General features: G+C 33.3%; 1 non-coding gene across 1 annotated transcript; it reads right to left on the bottom strand.

The window, feature by feature from the left end:
* Positions 1-8,201: 8,201 nt before the first annotated feature.
* Positions 8,202-8,278, bottom strand: LOC114912716 (small nucleolar RNA Z155). Its single transcript, XR_003798512.1, has one exon. It is a non-coding gene; the product is annotated as a small nucleolar RNA Z155 (small nucleolar RNA).
* Positions 8,279-8,677: the final 399 nt, after the last annotated feature.

Here is an 8,677-nt window from a genome sequence, read left to right as displayed (position 1 = left end):
GACAGAGGCTGGACATTCATTTATGACCAGCAGAAGGTACATCTAGGACTTACCATGCTATCATTCTATACCAGATGCTAATCATACTTCATATTAGTGTGGTAATCATGTTTTGTATTAGTATGGTAATAATGTTTCACGATCATGGCAAAGCTTATTGCCTACATTTGATGATCTATTCTCTGGGGTCGATCATAGATTTGTGTTCGGCATTTATTTGCCAACTTCAAGGCAAAATTTAAGGGTTTGATATTGAAGGATGCCCTTTGGAATGCAGCAAGGGCTACAAGTGTGATGGAACAAATTGATCCTGCTATATACTAATAGCTGATGGCTGTTCCTACCACATTCTAATCCAGATATGCATTTAAGATTTGGCCAAAGTGTGATATGCTCCAAAATAATTTATCTGAGACATTCAATTCTTTCATACTACAGTCAAGGGATGAACCTATTGTACAAATGCTTGAGATGATGTGCAGGACCATGATGACAAGGACAATTAGAAAGAGGAAACTAATGCTGAAACATGATTATCCAATCTATCCTAAGATCATGAAGAAATTAGAGAAGAATAAAGAAGTCTCACGGTACTATCTTGCTACATGGGCTGGTGACAGCAGATATGAAGTCGAACAAGGTGTTAATCAATATGTTGTGTATTTAGATAAGTATGAATGTAGCTGTTTCAGGTGGCAGTTGACTGATATATCTTGTGTCCATGCCATACAGTGTATCTATTTTTTAAAAAAGAAGCCTAAAGAGTTTGTGCATTCTTACTTTCATAAGGAAACATATCTGTGAACCTATTCTCATTTTCTCCAACCACTTAACGGTCAGAACATGTGGCCTAAGACTTAGTCCCTACATTATCTCAAGTAATAAGAAGGTCACCTAGTAGGCCAAAAAGAAAATAGAGAAGAGATACAAATGAAACTCAAGATAGATTAAAAAAGACAGGTACAACAATAAGATGTGGGAAATGTCATTTGATAGGACTTAATTTAAGGACATGCAGAGGGCAGCAAGTGGGAGGTAATCCAAGATAGAGGTAATGAACCACTGGTATCTCTGCTACAACACATGGAAGCGAAGGCAGTCAAGAGCAGAGGAGCAGCAGGGAATTCATGGGATTCAGATTTGCATCACAACATCATGGCACACAGGTATGTTAATAACCATTTAATATTTAATTTACCATATTAAATTTAGTACTAACTATTTGATCATGCTACCTTAAAGAAAATTGCATCCGCTGTAAATGAGACAGCATAAGTAGGTGGTGCTGCTACAGAAGGCCGTGTTCATGATGTCGGAAGGGGTCGTACTGAAAAAAACTGTTGGCAGATGGGTAGTAGATAGAGCTGGATCTATAGGTGCTACTGGAAGGGCTGGTTTTATTGTTGATAGAGCTAGATTTGCATCTGCTAGAGCTGGATCTGCTATTGCTGGAGCTGGATCTACTGTTGGGAGGGCTGCAGCCTCTATTGGAAGGGCTAGATCAGCTGTTCGGAGGGCTGCATCTTCTATTAAAAGGATTGGATCTACTGCTGAGAGGGGTGGATCTACTGCAGAGAGGACTTCAGCTTCTGTGAGAGATGCCTCATAGTCATCTTTCACTATTAGAAGAGGCATATCTATTGGAAGGGGTAAAGTTAGGGATGGGAGGGGTAGATTTATTCCATCTGGGAGAGTTGTGAGGGGTAGATCTGGACCTACTTCAAGTACAAGTATATGATCTCTTGATAGATGTCTACAATATTTATTTTGGGACTTATTCACTATGAGTTACTTTAAAATAATTGTAATTGGTGGTCCATACCGGTTCAATGGTCTTTTGTGTAAGGACTTAATTTATTAACTAAGGTCTTTTATTCCAATATAGTTGTTTAGAAATGAATGATATTATATATAAAAGTTTGTGCTATGGCTGACAATTTTTAACATCCATATTCTGTGCACATACAGGTTACTTTTTCATAAATTATTATTGTTAATACATTGGGTGGTCTGTAGATAATATAATATCAGTTAGTCCTTGAACTATGTAAACATTTTTCATTTGGTCCACCAAGATATTTCATTTTCTTCTATGATTCATTCCATACAGATTGTGATGTGGCCCTACTTCTATGTATATAACAGACTAAGGTTTTAATGAATTATAATCGTAAGCCTATTAGATGGTAGTTATCTCATGAGTCATCATACTATTCGAAGTATTTTCATTTAGTCCTCGAAGTTTTAGTACATTTGATGATCTAAATAGGTCAGCTTATTCTTACTGTGATTTTTGATGGTTCTACAGAGATATCTGCTTACAAGTTTACAGCATTCAGAAACAATCAGAGAAATAAAGAAGATAAGTTCTGATACAATAATATAACAAAAAGGGTTTCATTCATTTGTATTAGAATCCCAACTTATATCCATATACCTGCATCACTAATAAGTTCTGACTACCAAAATACGTTACAAAATGACAGCATTTTCCAAACTCGGCTTCTACTGCTGGTTCTTCAAAAGCAATACACCAACAACCAATGAAGATAGCAAAATAATCAGCTGATACATCCTCTGTTTGCGGCAAAAGCATCCGACTTCCTCCTCCATCGCATCTACTTCCTCCTGGAGTCGATTAATCACCACCTTTCCATGGGGATAGATCTCCTCATTATACCATTTGAAATAATCACAGCGTGACATCTTCCCCTATACAGAGGCAATTTTTTTAAATCAAAAAGATGAAAAAATGGAATTAGGGCTAAAGAGAACCCATACCTATGTGGACAACCAAAGAACCTTCGATTTGAATTTCTTCTTATCCATGAAGTCCTTATCTGAGCGCATTGCCCAAAAAGGCAAAACCTAGCTCTGTCACTGTTCGAAGCCCTAGATTAGTATGAGGCACAAGACCCAATATTTTTGCTTCTATCCATGGTGAATGTTGTAGCAGAATGCCGACCGTAGATGAGAAATAGGGAAGAAGATTGGAAAATTCGGATTTTGGGAGGATGATTAGAGAAGATCCCTTGCACCAACAGATGATCAAGAAGATTTAGGAGGGATAGGGTTTCACTCACACCAAATGAAAGAAGGGTTTCATTGGGGAACGATAAAAAATAGGGCAAACTATTTTGCCATGTAAGTGAGTCAGTGTCACATCTTCGAAAAATGACCACATAAGCATCGATTTTGCAAGAAATAACTAAATCGATGAGAGAAAGTCATCGAAAATCGATTAAAGGATAACATTAAGATGACCAGAACAGATCAGGGACCAAAAGTTATGGTTTTATAGTTTAGGGACCATTTAAAAAAATGCGATATAGTTTAAGGACTAAAAATATAATTTGTCTTAGAATCTTTTATTAAAATTTTTGATAGTCTGAGATAGTCTAATTACACATGCCCCCTTTCTATATGGACATCTCACGTTAGATCTCACGTTAGAAGCACCAGCCCAGGATGAACTCTATGCTAAATCCCTCAAAATGAAAGACAAGTGATGATTGGGACATTCAGATCATCTGAAACACAAATACCCTTACCGTTGTACTCATGTCTGCATCTGATCAATCTAATATTCGGTGATTTCTTCTAGCGACGTGTCGAATATTTGATGACCTCCTTGGGCTCTCTTTCCTTAGGAATATGGGTTTAAATCTATAGAAGAGGATAACCAAATGGCAGTGCTTGATCTATCTAAGTTGTCTAAGCTGTAGGGGTCAATTTACAAAAGGACAGAATAGTCATAAATTTACAATGGCAGGAAAATAACGGCCATTTACCCAAATATTCTAAAAAGATACCTTCTGTTGGTGTCTGAATTAACCAGAGGGGTAATTTGCACATTATATAGATAAGTGGAGGGGGGGGGGGTGGGGGTGGGTTGCAAATACGAAGAAAAGGGGTCTAAAATTGAAAAATAAGCATTTCGAGGGTGGCTATTTGTAAAAAATCCAAAAATTAATATCTATGACTTTTCTCACCTACATCTGCTTGGGAAATACTATTTAAACTTCAAAACTCCACTTACGCTTTATTTGGATTGAGGGTACATGAGAGTTCATAAGGGGAGGAGAGAGGAGGGTAATGGAGGGGAAGGGAGAGGAGGATAAGAGAATTAACGAACCCTTGTTTGGAAAGAGAGTGAAAGGATAAAAAAGGATACATACCTTATTCTTATTTGGATAGAGGGGTTAAGGGAGGGGTAGAAGAACTTTTATATATATTTTAACAAATATGTCTTTTCTCATTAATAGATGTACTATTTAATATTTGTGATATTTTGACAAATATCTATTTCTTTTGACAAATATGCTTCTCAAATCTGCTCTCTTTGATTCTTTTTTTTGGTATTCATATGAATCTATTCGAGAATGATTTTAGCTTTTTGAAATATCCGTTCTTTTTTTTTTATTCATAACTCAACTTTCTAATATGATGAATTTCACTCCTGCATCATATCCAACTTCATCTATAATGGCTAAAATAATCTATATCAAGTTTGATGACCGTTCTGGATCATCATCATTCAAATTTGTATATCAGTGGCTATTTCTTTGATTTTGCTATTATACTAAAGAAGAAAATTTGCTTATAGTGACTTTCATGAATAATATTTATATATATCCTAAAATATTAGTTCCTTGAGATATTTGTTCCCATATCTAGGTTAAATAAAAAAAATTAATATATAATTTTTTAGATAATTTAACTAAAAAAAATAAATTTCTAGATAGATTGATGTTCCCATAGCATTTTCTTCTGTACTCAAATATTTTAGCCAACATAACCCAGCCTTTAGATACCTTCTACATTGTAGGTAGGCTATGAACAGATCCAAAGGAATGTGAAATTTTCATTAACAAACTCATTATAGATTAGCTAATCGATGGCCTTGGGTTGACTAGTAACTTGAACAATAATTTGACCTAATACTCTCAGACATGATATTTTAACCTACAAAGTGGCTATATTAATTTATAAAGTATATAAGCAATACTCATGTGTTACAATATATATAAAAAAGAAAGCAAATACATAACGTTGATAGCTACATATATTAATCACAACATACCATATAACTACACATCCTGAATAAATTGGCGTTCATAGCAAAAGGGTATAATCTCATACCAAAAGTATCACAATACCACATGTCAATATAGAAAAATCATTCATTATCACAAACCATAATATCACCATATTATCATAGAAATGTCATCACTACACCAATTCAATAAAATAAAAGTGAAATATCATCACTACAAACCATAATATCATAACATAGAAATGTCATCACTACACATACCACAATCCAACAAAATATTATCATATGCCAACACCAAGTCCAAAAACTAAAAGTTAGGTGGAGAGGAAAAAGTAGATGGATAAGGGAGATTGGCATCGAAAACCATTCGGATCAAAAAACTTTTACGCCTTACCATTGGTTATCCAAGCAATACTCTCAACTTATCTGGATTATCTATAAGAAAGAGATAGCATTCGTCAAAAAGACTGTTCTCAATGCCTAGCTCAAGAACTAGAGCAGCAATCTCATCTTCTTTGATAAGAAGCCGATATTTTCTTGTTGATGCTTCAATAACATCTGCAACACTCTTAAGCCCATCCCTCAAAATTTCAACTTCATCTATCTTAGCTTTTTTCTTAGCTTTTTTAGAGGATACATCAGATCGTTGGGAGTATGTATCAGGCGAAAAGGAAAAAGAGTCTAAAGGAGAACTATTCACATTCTGTATGTCATCACCAGTTCTATCTCCATAATTTCCATCGTTACCATTTCCATCATCCTCATGAATCTATGCTTGATTTATTGATACTATGTAATCTATATCATCTATAGTATTCATATTACCTTTCCTTCTTAATCTCTCCCTCATCTCAGAAGCTGTCTCAGCTTGCTCACCAGTCGCTTTATCAGCTTCATAAAGCACGCATAGCTTATCATAGTTGGAAAATGACTTGTTCCTCCATTCTTGAACCTCAGGATTACTCTATAAAATAATAAATAACTTTAGTAAGATAATTTGAATGCGAGAAAAGAGTTTCAAAAAAAGTTTAATTCTTGAAGTTAATAGATATACCTGAATCAGTGCATCCCAAACTTCTTTTTCAGCATCAAATATTTCAGTCTCTGGATTTCAAGTAAAACCACTCAAACCACCCTTAAAGAAGTTCCACGTTGGAGCGAACTTCTTTTTGACATATTTGATATGATTTTTCAATTTTTTCTTATCAAATTTTTTATCTGAAAATTTGTCTGCATCCCTTGAAGAATGTTGTCATATGCTAACGTAGTGAATATATCGTTCACTGAGTATTATCACTAGAGTCAGATACAGTCCCTTCCCATCCAGGCAAAACATAGATAAATTTGAGATTAAAAGTATAAACAGTCAAAATATTTTGGGTAGAATAATCCTTCCTATCCGGATACCTAGGAGCAACTGTAGGGGAAACTTTTGCATAAACATGTGTTCCATCAATTGTACCAATATAATCGTGATATTAAAACTTTGTTACTTGATGAGATATAATATATATATTATAAAATAACTTATAGTTCAGAGTATATCTTTCACCTTAAAAAAAAGAAAGAACCGAGAGCTATTAAGTATTTCTGCAGGGACTTGAGATCCATTGGGTTGCTGTAGGAATTTTTCTTCTAGTTCTATGATAGCCTTTAAAACAGTATAGAAATGGCAGCTAATTGTCTCCCCAGATCGATTAAACAGGAATTGTACTAGGCGATTCTTGAGTTTGTGCCCCATTAGCATAAGAAACATAGCAACATGTTCTTCTACAGTCACTCATCGTGTAAGTCAAAGATCACCCTCTGATATTAAAATGTGACATAATTGATGAAAGGCTATTGTTCCTATTTAACAAGTATTATGACATTTAACATCATTAGCAAGATCAGCAAGTAATAATTATCGATCTATATCTCTTTTCTCCATAACTTCTCTAAAAATTTCAAGTCGCTTTTTTTTAAGCCTTCGGCATAAGAACCACCAATAAACAACTACACAAACAACTTATGCCGCGGTCATACGATGCAATTATTGTAAATTAAAAAGCTCATCATCATTGATATAAGTCATGTTATAAAGAATCCACCATGAAATAAACCTATAGCAAGTAAAGGGCAATCATAAGAGAATAAACGTAACAATATAAACAAGACCAATTTGTCAAGTCTATGTTCTTATATTCATGTCATATGAATAATAGCACCCCCCCCCCCCAACTAAGCTTAATCAGAAGATTAATTATACCTTTAAACATCAAAATATGATGACAACTTTCATATCTTCACTTGTTTTCACTCAATTAAGGTATTAAAGGAAAGTTTGTACACTTACAGAAGGTATAGAACTATTGCTTGATGTTAGTAATTAAATTTTCATTATTAGTCTGCTATTAGTTATCATAAAGTCACATGAAAATAAAAATGACTTCCATCGAAAGCTGTACAATGTATTTCAGACAAAATACCATTAGACATTCATATTACTATCAAACTTAAACTTGCTGAGGAAGTTCTAGAGAATCAAATTCAACATCCATTAGACTATAATATTTTCATAATAAGAGTAAACAAAACTGTAACTTCGAAAAGTAACTCAGATAAGGAGAGGGGAAAACAATTTCTCCTTCAATATGTACCCAGCAAATAACACAAACAAGAACAATATTCAAGTTAAATTGAAAATTGTCGAACTAGATGTCATCCATAGACAGAGAAACTAACCTCCTTGCTAATATTTAAACTTTTATTATGCTAGTTCTTTGTCAAGTAATTTCTTGTTGGATAGTGCAATGAAGAACAGCAATGTCTATGCTAAATGTGCAAACAAATGAAAAAAGTATTTATAGCTATATGAATTATTTTTTTCCCTAAAGCAACTCACAAGGGCAAATTGATAAAAACATGAAATTCTTGACAAAAAATAGAAAAAAATCAAAATAGAATAAATAAATACAAATGAAAGCAACAAAGGAGACCGTGAACGAAGGCCTAATTATCATCAAATACAAAAGCCTACTAAAAAAAAAGTATTGAAAGGATTTTTTTTAAAAAGGAGAACAGTTGCAACTAATATAAAAAAGAAAATTGGTGGGGGAATCCAACAAGCTTATATAAGCTTATATAATTTTCAAAAAATTATTATCATTGATTAGATAATTGTAGTATGATTTTTTCTTAATCAATATTTTTTTTTTAGCAAATGTTATCATCATATCAACATCATTGAAATGTTACCAAATGATTACAGAAAAAAATCAACTTGAGAAAAAAAGAAATAGGAAGTCAAAAATATTTTAAATAAAATAAAATATTAATTTTTTAAAAAAATATTTTTTACATCTCTACATAAAAAAAATCTAGATCTGTTGAAAGATTACCGTCACATTGACAGGTTTTGAATCTCTATCACTGAAATTTATCTTCCAAAAATTGTGATATTCGGATTTGCATGAAGAGTGATCTGCGAACGAAGGGATGACTAGGATTTTTGAGTTGTGTGAAAAGCAAAGGAGCGGTTAAGATAGATTCAGTTATAATTTTAAAATTTTATTAAAAATAAATAAAAAAATAAAAATTAAATATAATTTTTTTATTATATTTTAATTTAAAAATATAAAA

This window comes from Elaeis guineensis, chromosome 13 (genome assembly GCF_000442705.2).
Source record: "Elaeis guineensis isolate ETL-2024a chromosome 13, EG11, whole genome shotgun sequence".
Lineage (NCBI taxonomy): Eukaryota > Viridiplantae > Streptophyta > Magnoliopsida > Arecales > Arecaceae > Elaeis > Elaeis guineensis.
Note: the sequence above shows the minus strand (reverse complement) of the source record. Positions and strands in the feature narration are given on the sequence as shown.